Raw genomic sequence first — 19218 nt, 5'->3', positions numbered from 1 at the left:
AAACACCGTAGCCATAACTTTTCCAGCTGAAAGTGTGGTTTTGAATTTTTTTTCTTGGGTGAATTTGCACGATGCCACTCCATTGATTGCCTCTTCGTCTCTGGTCAAAAATTATGAAGCCATGTTTCATCACCTGTCACAATTCTTCCAAGAAATTCACCTCCACCATTCTCTTACGGTTCCAAAAGTTCGCTGCATACCATTTTTCTTGTTTCTCTGTGAGCCACTGTCAACATCCTGGGAACCCACCTGGCACAAACCATTTTTAACGGCAACACTTTCAGTATTCTGCAAACACTTCCTTCCCCTATCCCAACGTAGCGTGACAATTCGTTCACTGTGATGCGTCTGTCACCAGTCACCAGTTCGTTAACTCTCTCCACATTGTCTGGAGTGTGTGCAGTACGAGGCCTGCCGCTGCGAGGACAATCCTCAATATTGCCGTGCCCGCTTTCATCACGTAACCTGCTTGCCCACCGACTAACTGTACTGCGATCGACGGCAGCATCTCCGTACACCTCTTTCAACCTCTTGTGGATGTTTCCCATGGTCTCGTTTTCACAGCACAGGAATTCTATGACAGCACGTTGCCTCTGACGAACGTCAAGTGTAGCAGCCATCTTGAAGACATGCTGTGACGGTGCCACTCACGGGAACAGGTTGATGGTTCAAATGGCTCTGAGCACTATGCGACTCAACTGCTGGGGTTATCAGTCCCCTAGAACTTAGAACTACTTAAACCTAACTAACCTAAGGACATCACACACATCCATGCCCGAGGCTGGATTCGAACCTGCGACCGTAGCAGTCACACGGTTCCGGACTGCGCGCCTAGAGGAACAGGTTGAACTAAGTTTGAAAACAAGTGGGAAGGATGTATCTACAAACTGTAAAACTTTCGTACATGCAGAATGAAAACTGTATTTTTATAAAAATAGTGTGCATTTCTTTTGGAGTGACCCCCATACAACAGTGGCTGGGTGAAGTTGACATTTCGTCAGAAAGGAACTCAAGTAATTTTACAGACTGAGAAAGAAATGGCAGATGAAATATCAGCGTTTCTGCAAGATGAGTCAGTGGAATGTGTGGTATTCGATTACAGTTATTCCAACAGTTAATCTGGATGGTAAATTGGCTGTTAATTATGTGTTGTACTGCGAGAAATTGGAGGGCACCTAGCTGAACGTCCTGCTTAGTTTGTAGCACCGAAGCAGTTCGCCATCGATCTTGATGGTGCGACACTGTGTGATCACTGTGGCGCGCCATTTCTCATCCAGTGCTCATGGTGCAACTTAGTGGCTTGTTTTGAACTTTTCTTGAATGTCAACGATGTCCATTTTGTGAAGTGTAATACATACACACCTGGAAATGGAAAAAAGAACACATTGACACCGGTGTGTCAGACCCACCATACTTGCTCCGGACACTGCGAGAGGGCTGTACAAGCAATGGTCACACGCACGGCACAGCGGACACACCAGGAACCGAGGTGTTGGCCATCGAATGGCGCTAGCTGCGCAGCATTTGTGCACCGCCGCCGTCAGTGTCAGCCAGTTTGCCGTGGCATACGGAGCTCCATCGCAGTCTTTAACACTGGTAGCATGCCGCGACAGCGTGGACGTGAACCGTATGTGCAGTTGACGGACTTTGAGCGAGGGCGTATAGTGGGCATGCGGGAGGCCGGGTGGACGTACCGCCGAATTGCTCAACACGTGGGGCGTGAGGTCTCCACAGTACATCGATGTTGTCGCCAGTGGTCGGCGGAAGGTGCACGTGCCCGTCGACCTGGGACCGGACCGCAGCGACGCACGGATGCACGCCAAGACCGTAGGATCCTACGCAGTGCCGTAGGGGACCGCACCGCCACTTCCCAGCAAATTAGGGACACTGTTGCTCCTGGGGTATCGGCGAGGACCATTCGCAACCGTCTCCATGAAGCTGGGCTACGGTCCCGCACACCGTTAGGCCGTCTTCCGCTCACGCCCCAACATCGTGCAGCCCGCCTCCAGTGGTGTCGCGACAGGCGTGAATGGAGGGACGAATGGAGACGTGTCGTCTTCAGCGATGAAAGTCGCTTCTGCCTTGGTGCCAATGATGGTCGTATGCGTGTTTGGCGCCGTGCAGGTGAGCGCCACAATCAGGACTGCATACGACCGAGGCACACAGGGCCAACACCCGGCATCATGGTGTGGGGAGCGATCTCCTACACTGGCCGTACACCACTGGTGATCGTCGAGGGGACACTGAATAGTGCACGGTACATCCAAACCGTCATCGAACCCATCGTTCTACCATTCCTAGACCGGCAAGGGAACTTGCTGTTCCAACAGGACAATGCACGTCCGCATGTATCCCGTGCCACCCAACGTGCTCTAGAAGGTGTAAGTCAACTACCCTGGCCAGCAAGATCTCCGGATCTGTCCCCCATTGAGCATGTTTGGGACACATTCCTGGGGTCGGATACATCACATGATCATACTGACAGAACCACAGGCACATAGACACAGGCAACAGAGCATGCACAATGTCGGCACTAGTACAGTGTATATCCACCTTTCGCAGCAATGCAGGCTGCTATTCTCCCATGGAGACGATCGTAGAGATGCTGGATGTAGTCCTGTGGAACGGCTTGCCATGCCATTTCCACCTGGCGCCTCAGTTGGACCAGCGTTCGTGCCGGACGTGCAGACCGCGTGAGACGACGCTTCATCCAGTCCCAAACATGCTCAATGGGGGACAGATCCGGAGATCTTGCTGGCCAGGGTAGTTGACTTACACCTTCTAGAGCACGTTGGGTGGCACGGGATACATGCGGACGTGCATTGTCCTGTTGGAACAGCAAGTTCCCTTGCCGGTCTAGGAATGGTAGAACGATGGGTTCGATGACGGTTTGGATGTACCGTGCACTATTCAGTGTCCCCTCGACGATCACCAGTGGTGTACGGCCAGTGTAGGAGGTCGCTCCCCACACCATGATGCCGGGTGTTGGCCCTGTGTGCCTCGGTCGTATGCAGTCCTGATTGTGGCGCTCACCTGCACGGCGCCAAACACGCATACGACCATCATTGGCACCAAGGCAGAAGCGACTCTCATCGCTGAAGACGACACGTCTCCATTCGTCGCTCCATATCGCCTGTCGCGACACCACTGGAGGCGGGCTGCACGATGTTGGGGCGTGAGCGGAAGACGGCCTAACGGTGTGCGGGACCGTAGCCCAGCTTCACGGAGACGGTTGCGAATGGTCCTCGCCGATACCCCAGGAGCAACAGTGTCCCTAATTTGCTGGGAAGTGGCGGTGCGGTCCCCTACGGCACTGCGTAGGATCCTACGGTCTTGGCGTGCATCCGTGCGTCGCTGCGGTCCGGTCCCAGGTCGACGGGCACGTGCACCTTCCGCCGACTACTGGCGACAACATCGATGTACTGTGGAGACCTCACGCCCCACGTGTTGAGCAATTCGGCGGTACGTCCACCCGGCCTCCCGCATGCCCACTATACGCCCTCGCTCAAAGTCCGTCAACTGCACATACGGTTCACGTCCACGCTGTCGCGGCATGCTACCAGTGTTAAAGACTGCGATGGAGCTCCGTATGCCACGGCAAACTGGCTCACACTGACGGCGGCGGTGCACAAATGCTGCGCAGCTAGCGCCATTCGACGGCCAACACCGCGGTTCCTGGTGTGTCCGCTGTGCCGTGCGTGTGATCATTGCTTGTACCGCCCTCTCGCAGTGTCCGGAGCAAGTATGGTGGGTCTGACACACCGGTGTCAATGTGTTCTTTTTTCCATTTCCAGGAGTGTATTAAACGACAGCCGGAACAAATAAGCTACACTGTAGAATAACCTAAATAGTCTTGGTATAGGCAGAGTAAAAGCTGCAGGTATTACCATTGTCTCAGCTGAAGAACTGAGCCGGTACTTCACATTACCTACAACCATAATTAAACCACATACGAAGCAGATACTCGTTGATCACTTTACGGGGGTAAATGACTTAAGCCACGAAGAATACTCTCTAAAGCATGTTACTTGCAGTACCGTCAAAAAAGCTAACGTAATGATCAGATCAGCATCTGCTGGATGTGATGGCATCACAGTCCAAATGATGAATCATATTATTAATCAACTACTGCCCACTGTAATAGATATCTTCAACAACTCATTAACCGCATTTTCCCTAAGTTCTGAAAACAGAAACTAGTTAAACCACTTTCTAAGAAGGACATTGCTACAGCACCCTCTGATTACTGACCTATTTTCATTTTTCCGGTACTGTCTAAGGCCGAAGAATATACAGGTGGTCCATTGATAGTGACCGGGCCAAATATCTCACAAAATAAGCATCAAACAAAAAAACTACAAAGACGAAACTCGTCTAGCTTGAAGGGGGAAACCAGATGGCGCTATGGTCGGCCCGCTAGATGGCGCTGCCATAGGTCAAACGGATGTCAACTGCGTTTTTTTAAAAAAATAGGAACCCCCATTTTTATTACATATTCGTGTAGTACGTAAAGAAATATGATTGCTTTACCTGGACCATTTTTTTCGCTTTGTGACAGATGGCGCTGTAATAGTCACAAACGTATAAGTACGTGGTATCACGTAACATTCCGGCAGTGTGGACGGAATACATTACTCGTGTTAAAATGGACCGTTTACTAATCGCGGAAAAGGTCGATATCGTGTCGATGTATGGCTATTGTGATCAAAATGCCCAACGGGCGTGTGCTATGTATGCTGCTCGGTATCCTGGACGACATCATCCAAGTGTCCGGACCGTTCGCCGGATAGTTACGTTATTTAAGGAAACAGGAAGTGTTCAGCCACATATGAAACGTCAACCACGACCTGCAACAAATGACAACGCCCAAGTAGGTGTTTTAGCTCCTGTCGCGGCTAATCCGCTCATCAGTAGCAGACAAATTGCGCGAGAAGCGGGAATCTCAAAACTTCGGAGTTGAGAATGCTATATCAACAACGATTGCACCCGTACCATATTTCTATGCACCAGGAATTGCATGGCGTCGACTTTGAACGTCGTGTACAGTTCTGCCAGTGGGCACGAGAGAAATTACGGGACGATGACAGATTTTTTTTGCACGCGTTCTATTTCGCAACGAAGCGTCATTCACTAACAGCGGTAACGTACACCGGCATAATATGCACTATTGGGCAACAGAAAATCCACGACGGCTGCGACAAGTGGAACATCAACGACCTTGGCGGGTTAATGCATGGTGCGGCATTATGGGAGGAAGGATAATTGGCCCCCATTTTATCGATGGCAATCTAAATGGTGCAATGTATGCTGATTTCCTACGCGTTATGTTCTATCGATGTTACTACAAGATGTTTCACTGCATGACAGAATGGCGATGTACTTCCAACATGAAGGATGTCTGGCACATAGCTCGGGTGTGGTTGAAGCGGTATTGAATGGCGTATTTCGTGACAGGTGGATTGGTCATTGAAGCAGCATACCGTTGTCCGCACGTTCACTGGATCTGACGTCCCCGGATTTCTTTCTGTGGGGAAAGTTGGGGATTGCTATCGTGATCCACCGACAACGCCTGACAACATGCGTCAGCGCATTGTCGATGCATGTGCGAACATTACGGAAGGCGAACTACTCGCTGTTGAGAGGAATGTCGTTACACGTATTGCCAAATGCATTGAGGTTGACGGACATCATTTTGAGCATTTATTGTATTAATGTGGTATTTAGAGATAATCACGCTGTAACAGCATGCGTCTCAGAAATGATAAGTTCACAAAGGTACACGAATCACATTGGAACAACCGAAATAAAATGTTCAAACGTATCTACGTTCTGTATTTTAATTTAAAAAACCTACCTGTTTGTCTAAAATTCTGAGCCATATGTTTGTGACTATTACAGTGCCACCTATCACAAAGCGAAAAAAGTGGTCCAACGAAAACATTCATATTTCTTTGCGTACTACATGAATATGTAATAAAAAATGGGGGTTCCTAGTTTTAAAAAATGCAGTTGATATCTGTTTGACCTATGGCAGCACCATCTAGCGGACGAGCTGGTTTCCCCCTTCAAGCTAGACAAGTTTCGTTCTTTGTAGTTTTTTCGTTTGATGCTTATTTCGTTAGATATTTGGCCCGGTCACGATCAATGGACCAAGCTGTATAACACCACGCACAAACTCACTTACATGTTGATAAACTATCTTTGTAGCAGCATTAACCGACCTAACAACTGCGTCAGGAACTTGTCTTATACAGGCGTTGCCTCTGGCAGTGCCGTATTCTGGGTGTTTACATGTCTCTGTATTTGAATACGCTTGCCTATACCAGTTTCTTTGGCGCCTCGGTGTAGTTTACCATAATCCCCTGGCCAACAAACTTCCCGAATTCAAACCCAATCAAAAATCTGTGAGACCACCTCGATCAGGCTGTTTATGCTATGGATCTTGAACTAAGAATCGCAGCGCATCTGGCCACGACACTGGAGTTACCATGGCGCCATATCCCTGTCGATACTTTCCAAACCTGACTGAGTCTCTTCCTGCACATCTCGCAGCGGTCCGTGCTGGAGAAGACGGTTATATTCACGTTGTTTATAGGTGACTGGGCTGTTTAGTTTGAATTCCCCTCCTTTTTCTAAAGTGTACCCAAGGTAGCAAATACTGTTGTCCTTTTTGAATTGTTTGCCTTCCACTTACAGTTCACCCAGATCATTAGTAAGACATTTTGTTTTTGGATAATTAATCTGTAGTTTTTATATTCGTATTTCTAACTGAATACACGTAAAAGTATAATTTGCAACCTCCCCATCTTGTGCTATAACGACTTGATCCTCAGGAAGTAGTAAATGTCGCATATGTATCCCGTCTCCTGGCTCGAACCACGTCCTCTTACATTTACGAGACCATTTCCTGAGACTGATATACGAGGGTCACTCCAAAAGAAATGCACAGTATTTTTGTAAAAATACAATTTTCATTCTGCATGTGTGCAAGTTTCACAGTTTGTAGATACATCCTTCCCGCTTGTTTTCAAACTTAGTTCAACCTGTTGCTGTGAGTGGCACCGTCACAGCATGTCTTCAAGATGGCTGCTACACTTGAAGTTCGTCAAAGCAACGTGCTGTCATAGAATTCCTTTGCTGTGAAAACGAGACAGTGGGAAACATCCACAAGATGTTGAAAGAGGTGTACGGAGATGCTGCTGTCGATCGCAGTGCAGTTAGTCGGTGGGCGAGCAGGTTACGTGACGAAAGTGGGCAAGGCAATATTGAGGATTGTCCTCGCAGCGGCAGGCCTCGTACTGCACACACTCCAGACAATGTGCAGGGAGTGAACGAGTTGGTGACTGCTGGCAGACAGTCGTGTGAAGTTAGCGCCCCTTTTTCGAGAAATATGTATTTTTTTTCACAGTTCTTGTTAGATGTGCCATAGTTCTAGAGTTCTTTGCACAAAATTTCAATAGTTATGCAGAATTTAGCGAAGAAACAACAATACTCGAAAAATTTTCGTATCGAAAACATTCTTTGGCAATTTCAGCAAAATGTAAATAAGTACAAGAGTTCTGAGCACAGTTCTGAACAGAGCTCCAAGAGTTCTTTCGAAAATTCAAGTAACATTTTTTTATGCAGCTAATAGTTTACGAGATAATTGCAATTTAAGGAGAAAATCTTTTCACTTACTGTGAAGTTGGCACCCTTTTTTTCAGAAATGTATACTTTTTTCAGAGTTCTTGATAGATATGCCATAGTTCTAGAGTTCTTTGTACAAAATTTCAATAGTTCTGCAGAATTTGGCGAGGAAAACAATATTCGAAAAAATTTTCGTATCGAAAACATTCTTCGTCAATTTTCGCAAATTGTAAATAAGTACAACAGTTCTGAGCACAGTTCTGAACACAACTCCAAGAGTTCTATCGAAAACCCAAGTAACATTTTTTGTGCAGCTAATAGTTTACGAGATAATTGCAATTTAAGGAGAAAATCTTTTCACTTACTGTGAAGTTGGCACCCTTTTTTTCAGAAATGTATACTTTTTTCAGAGTTCTTGATAGATATGCCATAGTTCTAGAGTTCTTTGTAAAAAATTTCAATAGTTCTGTAGAATTTAGCGAAGAAAACAACAATACTCGACAAAATTTTTGTATCGAAAACATTTTTTGTCAATTTTCGCAAAAATTAAACTTGTACAACAGTTCTGAGGACAGTTCTGAACAGAACCCCAAGAGCACTATCGAAAATCCTAATAACATTTTTCTATGGCGATAATAGTTTGTGATAAATTGATTTAATGTGGGACACACTTTGTCTACGGAAAAAATAAATATATTCGTACAACAGTTCTGATGACAGTTCTGGACACCACGTGAAGAGTTCTATCGAAATTCCTAGTAGAATTTTTTTGTGCAGGTGATAGTTTAAGAGGTAATTGCAACTTAATTAAGAACCCCATAAGAGCTCCTACTGTGAAGCTGGCGCCCTTTTTTTCAGAAATATATATTTTCTTCAGAGTTCTTGATAGATAAGTCATAGTTCTAGAGTTCTCTGTACAAAATTTCAATAGTTCTGCAAAATTTAGCGAAGAAAACAACATTGTAAAACATAGCTGATTCAGGAACCCTTTCCTTCTGATACAATTCTTACTGTTGCCACAATAAATCACTTGTGCATACATTCCAACTGTACTGATCATTACAAAAATATAACCATTGACCAGCGGCGCACATTTCTTGCAGCGTTGTACAAAGCATTCAGCTGATCCGCTGTGAAAATACCACACTTAACGCTACTGTAAAATTTACGGTGGATGGCTTCCGTTTATCTACAATGTCAGCATCTATCGAATTATCTTCATGCAAACGTGATGCCTGGATCACTCACTTTCCCTTTTTAGGTACGGAGGAAACTAGAGTTCAGTCTTGTGGAAGCCAAAAAAGGAAATGTGGGCAGCCCTTCTTTTACTAATAGCAAACTCTAGAGAAATCTTCACGCTTGTTTTTCTAAATGATGACAACAAAAGAGAAATTCTCCCTTCATAGCTCTATTATCATTCCAGTACTAGTAAACCAGTTGTCCGCTTTCACATTTCGACCTGACTGATATATAGGTTTACACAGTCACAGAACAACATCAAAATGGTTATTGCTCAGTTGGTAAATCCTTTTGGTTGCAACACAGCGTACATTTCCAAATTGTACAGGTAAAATACTTAAGAATCCATACTCGTTTGTTTTGATTGATACATATTGGCGAAAACTGTACCTTCCACAGAATTCTTTCAGCTTCTTGTCTAATGTAACATTTTCTCCAAGGGTGTAAGATTTGTGGTAGTTGCGTACAAACACAGTAAATATTTCCCGAATAGCTGCTAGCTTGTCTAATTGTCTCCTTTCATCACGAATAGCGCGACAGTAAAATCTAAGGCTCTCCAGAATAAATTTGAAACGTTTTATGTTCGTTTGCGAGGTGAAATTTTTCAATGCCATCACCATCAGTTCCACACAGATCTTCCAGGCTTTATCTGTAACTTTTGTTAACAACAATTAAAAACAAGAGACTGATGAAGGCTTTCAATTCAATATCATCTATTGATTTTACCCCTCTCTCACGCTGAAATGAGGCTCTGATGCTCTCAAAATTCTGATTGGAATACAAAACTACAATAGACAAATATCGTTATCTATGAGCTGCTTTGGCTGCACCTATTGGTACAGGTAAATTTCGAATAATATTATGCTCTTTGAACAATATGCTTTGAATTTCTTCAACATTATCTAGTACTTCCCACTTAAAATAATAAAATTCCTATAAAATAACGCAACCAGGCACAGTGTATTAATCTGATACTTGACGTTCAGACAGCGGACACTGACGATTAAACAGTTCAAACAGAATTTCAGTGCAGTTTACATTCTGGATTAGCTTTGTACTACTTACTACGTTGATAAACAAATAAATTAATCGCTGAAATGAAATACGAAAGGGCACAGTGGATAAAAACGAGCAATTGGCTCATATCTCATCAAGAGAGCATTAGCGTCGATACTGAATCATACAACAATGAAAGGCATACATGAAGTGTATATTTTTAGAATAAGGAAGAACCAGATGAATTTTATTACGTAAAACAGTAATTGTTTTGAGCTCTCATGACATCCAGGACCCACTAACAGCTAAAAATATGCCTAGGACCCTCATGGATGAAAGTTATGTGGCAACATCACCAGACGCTAGGATACATAAAAACATGTGCTGTGTGTAACGAATAAATTTGAAATTGCTGTCGTTAATATTGCTGCAAACATTTGTTCTAGTTAGAAAGGAAGTGTGGAAGTTTGATGAGTTACACTACAGCGAGAGTTAAAAGTCTACAATGTATAGAAATGTAAGTATATTTACTGAATATATTGTACAAACGAACTAAGTAGTATGTTTAAATCCTAATTCATGACTGATAGAGGTGTTATTATGTTGAGGGGATACAGTATTAAAGTTAATAAGAAGTTCGAAATTTGTAAATAAGAACCTCGTTTATTTGGTCCTCAGTAATCCGGATTTCCGGTTTATCCGGATTCATATTTTGTGTCCCTTGGTATTTTTCTCTTTTTTTCTTATAACACGAAGATGTGTAGCCGGTGAGGTACATAGGCTGCTTATCACTAGGCCGGTAATTTAGTCTAGTACTGAGTGATAAGGAACTCGGAGTGTGTGATTGACACTGTTTCTCAAGTATTTTACATTAATATAACGGTGTATTGATGCCCATCAAGTAAGTTGCATAGTATCCACGCCAACAGCACTCCACCACAGCTCATTGTACCTCTGGTGGATTCTCGACAGGTGTGACACCATCTGGTTAGTGGCGCGTGTGAATGTATCTGCTCTCTCAGCCATCTGTTTGTTTTGCACTGACGAGCCTTCTCTCTTTGAATCATCTAAGCGGGCACATCCCACGCTTCCATCTACAGTTACTACAGTCAGTCTTAAGAAGGTGTACCGGCATTTGTATAGTGCTGAACATTTAGACTTTTTGTAATTAGTAGAATATACATCCGGGTTTTCGATTTTCGGTTTTTCAAAATAAAAGTGAGAATTTACGATCGTCCTCATAGCTGTACTTCCAGCAGTACTTCATCTCCTGCGTTCCCAATTTCGTAGAAGTTGTCCTACGAAAATTGCAGAAGAAGCACTCCTGGACGAAAGGATATTGTGACGATATTGCTTCGTCATAGCCTGGGGTTAGAGACCCGGTCCGGCACACAGTTTTTATCTGCCAGTAAGTTTCACATCGGCGCACACCCACTGCAGAGTGAACACACAATCTATTTCATAATCTACTGGCACCATAAAAATGTTATGAGGGTTTTTAAAAGAACTCTTTCGGTGCTATCCAGAAATGTCAGCAAAAGCGTTGTGCCAATTTATTATAATGTAGACGAAGTGGGTCTCTCGAAAATGCTATTATCTCATTAACTGTTATCCCCACAAAAAATGTTATTACAGTTGTCGGTAGAACTCTTAGGGTCGTATTAAGAAATGTCATCAGACCTTTTGTACGAATTTATTACTTTTACATGACAAAAGTGAGTCCCACATTAATTATCTCATATAATGTCATCGTCACAAATAATGTTATTATAGTTTTTGGTAGAACTCTGTGGGTGATATTCAGAACTGTCATCAGAACTATTCTACGAATTTTGCTATAGTAGAGAAAGTGAGTATCAGATTAAAACAATTATTGTATAAACTATTATCGCCACCAAAATGTTCTTATCATTTTCAATGCAACTCTTCCGGAGCTATCCAGAACTGCCAACAGAACTGTTATACAAATTTATTTTTTCCAAACTGACAAATAATTTTTTACCATACCAAAATTTTGCCGAGTTATTGTTTTCTTCCCGAAATTCTGCAGAACTATTCGTGTTTTGAGCAGGGCAATCTAGAACTATTGCATATATATCAAGAACTATGAAAAAAATGTATATTTATCGTAAAATGGGTTCAAACTTCACGGGAAATGCTCATAAGCATTCCTTAATAAAGGCAGTTACTACGTAAACAATTACCTGCACAGAATATGTTACTAGTATTTTCGATAGAACTCTTACAATGCTATCCAGAGCTGGCATCAGAGCATACGAACAGACATAATTTTTTTTTTAGTAAGAGTGCCCCACAATTAATCAATTACCATACAAACTATTATAACCACAAAAACTGTTATTATGATTATCGATAGAAGTCTTGAGGTGTTAACCAGAACTGTTCATCAAAACTGTTGAACGAATTTACTTTTTCTGTGGAGAAAGTGGGTCTAACATCAAAGCAGTTACCGTATAAACTATCATCGCCACAAAAAGATATTATTAGAATTTTCGATAGAGCTCTTGGTGTTCTGTTCAGAACTGTTGTACGACTTTACTTTTTGCGAAAATTGACAAAGAATGTATTCGATACGAAAATTTTTTCGAGTGTTGTTGTTTTTTTCGCTAAATTCTGCAGGACTATTCAAATGTTGTACAAATAACTCTAGAACTGTGACATTTCTATCAAGAACTCTGACAAAATATATATTTCTGAAGAAAAGGATTCCAACTTCACAGTAAGTGAAGAGGTTCCCTCCTTAAATTGCAATTATCTCGTAACGTGTTAGCTGCACAAAAAATTGTAATTACGATATTCGATAGAACTATTGGGGTTCTGTTCAGAACAGCCCTCAGAACTGTTGTCCGAATTTACTTTTTGCGAAAATTAATAACGAATGTTTGCTATACGAAATTTTTTTCGAGTTTTGTTGTTTTCTTCGTTAAATTCTGCAGAACTATTCAAATTTTGTACAAAGAACTCTAGAACTAGGCCATATGTATCAAGAACTCTGAAAAAAATATATATTTCTGAAAAAAAGGGTGCCAACTTCACAGTAAGTGAAAAGATTTTCTCATTAAAATGCAATTATCTCGTAAAATATTAGCTGCAGTAAAAAATGTTACTTGGATTTTTGAAAGAACTCTTGGAGCTCTGTTCAGAACTGTGCTAAGAACTCTTGTACTTATTTACATTTTGCTGAAATTGCCAAAGAATGTTTTCGATACGAAAATTTTTCGAGTATTGTTGTTTTCTTCGCTAAATTCTGCATAACTATTGAAATTTTGTACAGTGAACTCTATAACTATGACTTATCTATCAAGAACTCTGAAAAAAAATATATTTCTGAAAAAAAGGGTGCCAGCTTCACAGTAGGAGCTCTTATGGAATTCTTAATTAAGTTGCAATTACCTCTTATTAAACTATTACCTGCCCAAAAAAATTCTAGTACGATTTTCGATAGAACTCTTCACGTGGTGTCCAGAACTATCATAAGAACTGTTGTACGAATATATTTATTTTTTCCGTAGACAAAGTGTGTCCCACATTAAATCAATTTATCTCATAAACTATTGTCAACATAGAAAAATGTTGTTGGGATTTTCGATAGAGCTCTTGGGGTTGTGTTCAGAACTGTCCTCAGAACTGTTGTACAAATTTAATTTTTGCGAAAATTGACAAAAAATGTTTTCGATACGAAAATTTTTTCGAATATTGTTGTTTTCTTCGCTAAATTCTGCAGAACTATTGAAATTTTGTACAAAGAACTCTAGAACTATGCCATATCAACCAAGAACTCTGAAAAAAATATATATTTCTGAAAAAAAGGGTGCCAACTTCACAGTAAGTGAAAAGTTTTTCTCATTAAAATGCAATTATCTCGTAAACTATTAGCTGCACAAAAAAATGTTACTAGGAATTTCGAAAGAACTCTTGGAGCTCTGCTCAGAACTGTGCTCAGAACTCTTGTACTTATTTACATTTTGCGGAAATTGCCAAAGAATGTTTTCGACACGAAAATTTTTTCGAGTATTGTTGTTTTCGTCGCTAAATTCTGCAGAACTATTGAAATTTTGCACAAAGAACTCTAGAACTATGCTACATCTATCAAGAACTGTGAAAAAAATGTATATTTCTTGAAAAAGGGGTGCTAACTTCACACGACTCTGGCAGACGAGTCACAGTGAACGAATTGTCACGCTACGTTGGGATAGGGGAAGGAAGTGTTTGCAGAATACTGAAAGTGTTGACGTTAAAAAAGGTTTGTGCCAGGTGGGTTGCCAGGATGTTGACAGTGGCTCACAAAGAAACAAGAAAACGGTATGCAGCGAACTTTTGGAACAGTACGAGAATGGTGGAAATGAATTTCTTGGAAGAATTGTGACAGGTGATGAGACTTGGCTCCGTAATTTTTCACCAGAGACGAAGAGGCAATCAATGGAGTGGCATCATGCAAACTGAGCAAAGACAAAAAAAAATTCAAAACTACACCTTCTGCTGGAAAAGTTATGGGTTCGGTGTTTTTCGATCCCGAAGGACTCTTGCTTGTGGACATCGTGCCAAGTGGGACCACCATAAATTCTGACGCATATGTGACGACACTGAGGAAACTTCGATCTCGACTGAGTCGTGTTCGGCCACATCGGCAAAAGCAAGATGTTTTGCTGTTGTACGACAATGCACGGGCACGTGTCAGTCAAAAAACCGTGGAAGCGATCACAAAACTCCGATGGACAACACTGAAACACCCGCCTTACAGTCCTGACCTGACTCCATGCGACTATCATGTATTTGGGAAACTGAAAGACTCTCTTCGTGGAACAAGGTTTGAAGATGATGACTCCCTTGTGCACGCTGCCAAACAGCGGCTCCAACAGGCTGGTCCAGAATTTTACCGTGCGGGTATACAGGCGCTGGTTCCGAGATGGTGTAAGGCAGTTGAGAGGGATGGAAATTATGCGGAGAAATGAAAATATTGTTCCTAAAGGATGTATCTACACACTGTAAAACCTTCAAACATGTAGAATAAAAGATGGGTTTAAAAAAATAGTGTGCATTTCTTTTGGAGTGACCCTCGTATATTGCGAACTGTACTGGCGCATGGGGCAGCCTTGTAACGCGCCTTCGCTTGTTCTAAATTTCTGAGAACACTTATTACCAGTTTTTATTTTCCGTATATTATCTTCATACATTTCTTGTCTTTTTATAATAAGTGCGTCCTCTGTGTCTGCCTTATGTAGTGCTTTCGGAAGCAGTTTCGTATGAATGGCATGATATAGGTTTTGTAAATATACGACAACTACTCCAATGCTTTTTGATTTTTCTGTATATATTTCTAAAATCTGTCATAATATGAAAATATGATGCGTATATGAACCTTCATTATCAATAGCACTAAAAAGCTGAACATTTTCATTACGTTAATTAGAGTAAAGTCACAACGATTCTGAAAAAATTTTATTTGATTGTCAGAATGAAGTGCAGCGGCAATGCAGTTCTTCCCTTCTCGCGGTCTCTGGCCGTCAGTTCGTAAAACATCTCTTCAGTGGGCCGCGAGGACGAAAGATACGCATCCACTGACGAAGCCCCAGGCTGTCACCAACTCCATATGAAACGGAGAACAAACACATTTGTGTTAACCCATTCAAATAATGACGATACGACGTTGCAACGCCTGTGTTATTCTGAATTACAATGCCAAGTTCGTTTGAACATGCTTGTATGTCCAGAGGAACAGGCACTGCTGCTACTGCAGCCTTATGAAATACATTAAATGTATTCGCAACTGCGAATGTAGATAATCATCAGTTTTAGAATGGAATGACAATGAAAATTTGTGTCGGGCCGGAACTCAACCTGAATTTCCATCTTATCGCGAACGGTCGCCCTACCGTTTGGCTATCCATGCTCGTCTCCATATATCATTAACCATCCATCCACAACAAGCATGCAATATCCTATTTATCCCTATTTATCCGCCGACACTGAGAAAGTGGCTTTCGAGTAAAATGTCTCACCAGTCCGGAAATATACATAATGGATGTGTGAGTACAGGTTGTAGCCGCATGGCTGACGACGGATGGATGTTTGAGGTTGGCCGTGAGTCGTGCATGGATAGTTGAATGGTAGGACGACCGCTCGCGATAAACAGGAAATCCGCGTTCGAGTGCCGGCCCAGCACAAATTTTCACTGTCGTCATTCCATTCTTCTACTGATAGTTATCCATATTCGTAATTGCGAGTACATTTCATGCATTCAAATAAAGCTATCGTAGAAGATTTGAAATGTAACATACACTGAGGTGACAAAAGTCGTGCGATACCTCCTAATATCATGTCGTACCTCCTTTTCCCATCATGAGACATTGTCTCATCTACATCTACATGACTACTCTGCAATTCACATTTAAGTGCTTGGCAGAGGGTTCGTGGAACCACAATCATACTATCTCTCTACCATTCCACTCCCGAACAGCGCGCGGGAAAAACGAACGCCTCAACCTTTCTGTTCGAGCTCTGATTTCTCTTATTTTATTTTGATGATAATTCCTACCTATGTAGGTTGGGCTCAACAAAATATTTTCGCATTCGGAAGAGAAAGTTGGTGACTGAAATTTCCTAAGTAGATCTCGCCGCGACGAAAAACGTCTTTGCTGTAATGACTTCCACCCCAATTCGCGTATCATATCTGCCACTCTCTCTCCCCTACTACGTGATAATAGAAAACGAGCTGCCCATTTTTGCACCCTTTCGATGTCCTCCGTCAATCCCACCTGGTAAGGATCCCAGACCGCGCAGCAATATTCTAACAGAGGACGAACGAGTGTAGTGTAAGCTGTCTCTTTAGTGGACTTGTTGCATCTTCTAAGTCTCCTGCCAATGAAATGCAACCTTTGGCTCGCCTTCCCCACAATATTATCTATGTGGTCTTTCCAACTGAAGTTGTTCGTAATTGCAACTGATACTGGTCTTCGGATGACGTTACTAGACGGTAAATTACAGCATCATCTGCGAACAACCTAAGAGAACTGCTCAGATTGTCACCCAGATCATTTATATAGATCAGGAACAGCAGAGGTCCCAGGACGCTTCCCTGGGGAACACCTGATATCACTTCAGTTTTACTCGATGATTTGCCGTCTATTACTACGAACTGCGACCTTCCTGACAGGAAATCACGAATCCAGTCGCACAACTGAGACGATACCCCATAGGCCCGCAGCTTGATTAGAAGTCGCTTGTGACAAGTCAATAGGCTCTGCAGAAAAATGGAGCCGTGTAGCCCCTATAGCCATCCGTAAATGGAAAAGTGTTGCCAGTGCAGGATTTTGTGCACAGACATACCTCCCGATTATATCCCATAACGGTTCGATGTGCTTTATGTCTGGCGATCTGGGTGACCAATTTATTCGCCCAAACTGTCCAGAGTACTCTTCAAACCAGCCGCGAACAGTTGTGGCCCAGTGACATGGCGCATTGTCGTACAGAAAAATTTCATTGTTTTTTGGAAACATTAAGTCCACGAATGGCTGCAGACTGCCTCCATGTAGCCGAACATAATAATTTACAGTGAGCGATCAGTTGAGTTGATGCAGATTGTAACCTCCCCAGAGAAATTTGAAAGACAATATTTAATAGAAACGGAGCCAAGTGTAAGCTCCCCATAGAAATTTGAAATAATATTTTAAATGAGAATAGACATAGAGCTAAGTGTAGCCTCCCCGTAATTATATTTAATGACAATGACAATTAAATGAAAAAAAATAGCAATCTGACCCAAGTATAAGTTCCTCACAAAAATGAAAGTCAATTCAATGATAATGAAATCTCAGTCACAATAAAAAAATGCAAATAGACCGAAATGTCGATCTTTAGGCCCTGATTAAACTCAAATTCTTACCTCAGTAAAACTGGATCTGCTCTTATTTTTCGCCATAGCTCGTAGGAAATGCATTGCAAAAATTTTGAATTTAAGGGAAACTTTTCTTTAAGGAATACCAAGGGAAATATTTCTTTCAATAAAAATGTTTCTTTTGTTAAAATGCTTGGTTTGAAAACAAATTATTATTGGGGCGATTCTTGAACAAATTAGTTACAGTTAATTTACATTACATTATCAAATGTGCGCAATGCTGCTTCATTACCTTATTTAAAAATCTACCTCGTCCTGAATCTTGACCAGTGTGCCATGTCGACGCCCGCCGACTCCTCACACACAACTGCGACTATCTCTCGCGCGCTACTACCACAGACTACGTCATCTTGCATGCGCTACTACTCTCGAACTCTAACTCGCAACTGAACTGCACTCTCGCGCAGTCAAGCGCAGGCTAGGAACGGCAAATAGCTCTCTGGTCAGAGACTCTGCAATGCCTCGCCATCGCCGCCACACAACATACGTATTTCAAGATGACCAGGTCCATTACGTGTAAACAGTTTGCAGAGCGACCACCAGCATGTACAGTGGCTTGTTGACATCTGGGATCCATGCCTTTGTGCGGTCTCCGCCACATTCTAACGCTACCACTAGCGCTTCCCAACTGAAATCGAGACTGATTTGAGCAGGAGGAGCCGGCCGATGTGGCCGAGCGGTTCTAGGCGCTTCAGTCCGGAACCGCGCTGCTGCTACGCTCGCAGGTTCGAATCCTGCCTCCGGCATGGATGTGTGTGATGTCCTTAGATTAGTAGTTCCTAGTCTACGGGACTGATGACCTCACATGTTAAGTCCGATAGTGCTCAGAGTCATTTGCATCATTTTTTTTAATATAAGCTGTCTTAGTGCTTTATACATACGCCCCACAGTGCTCAGAGCCATATATATATATTTTTTTAACAGGTGCCTGGTTCGCGTATCCATGCTGTAATTTGTACACCAATACCGCAGGTGGGCGTCCACTGAGTGGCGACAGGTGGCGTTTTCAGATAAATTACTTTTTATGCTCTATTGGCGTGAAATTTATGAAAGCACACACTGTGCCACAATTGACGGAAGGTCCAGACCGGAGGAGCAGGGAGAGTTATGGCCTGGGCATTGTTTTCCTAAAATTCTCGTGGCGACATCGTCATTTTGGAAGGCACAGTGTGTAAGTAGACTGTATAGGTTTTTTTATTGGTAACGCCACCTCTGTATGAAAATCACTGGCTGTGCTGTGTGCAGTCTGTGGCTGGTTGGCATTTTGTAATACTCGCCATTGTAGCGTTGGGCACTTGGCTGTTAACAGCGCATAGCGTTGCGCAGTTGGAGGTGAGCCGCCAGCAGTGGTGGATGTGGGGAGAGAGATGGCGGAGTTTTGAAATTTGTAAGACTGGATGTCATGAACTGCAATATATATTATGACTTTTGATGATATTAAG

General features: G+C 42.5%; 1 protein-coding gene across 2 annotated transcripts in view; it reads left to right on the top strand.

The window, feature by feature from the left end:
- The window catches only part of LOC126212818 (zinc finger protein 454-like), a 285869-nt gene that overhangs the window by 178454 nt on the left and 88197 nt on the right, over window positions 1–19218 (top strand). The window lies entirely within an intron of this gene.

This window comes from Schistocerca nitens, chromosome 11, assembly GCF_023898315.1.
Source record: "Schistocerca nitens isolate TAMUIC-IGC-003100 chromosome 11, iqSchNite1.1, whole genome shotgun sequence".
In the NCBI taxonomy this organism is placed as follows: Eukaryota; Metazoa; Arthropoda; class Insecta; order Orthoptera; family Acrididae; genus Schistocerca; species Schistocerca nitens.
Note: the sequence above shows the minus strand (reverse complement) of the source record. Positions and strands in the feature narration are given on the sequence as shown.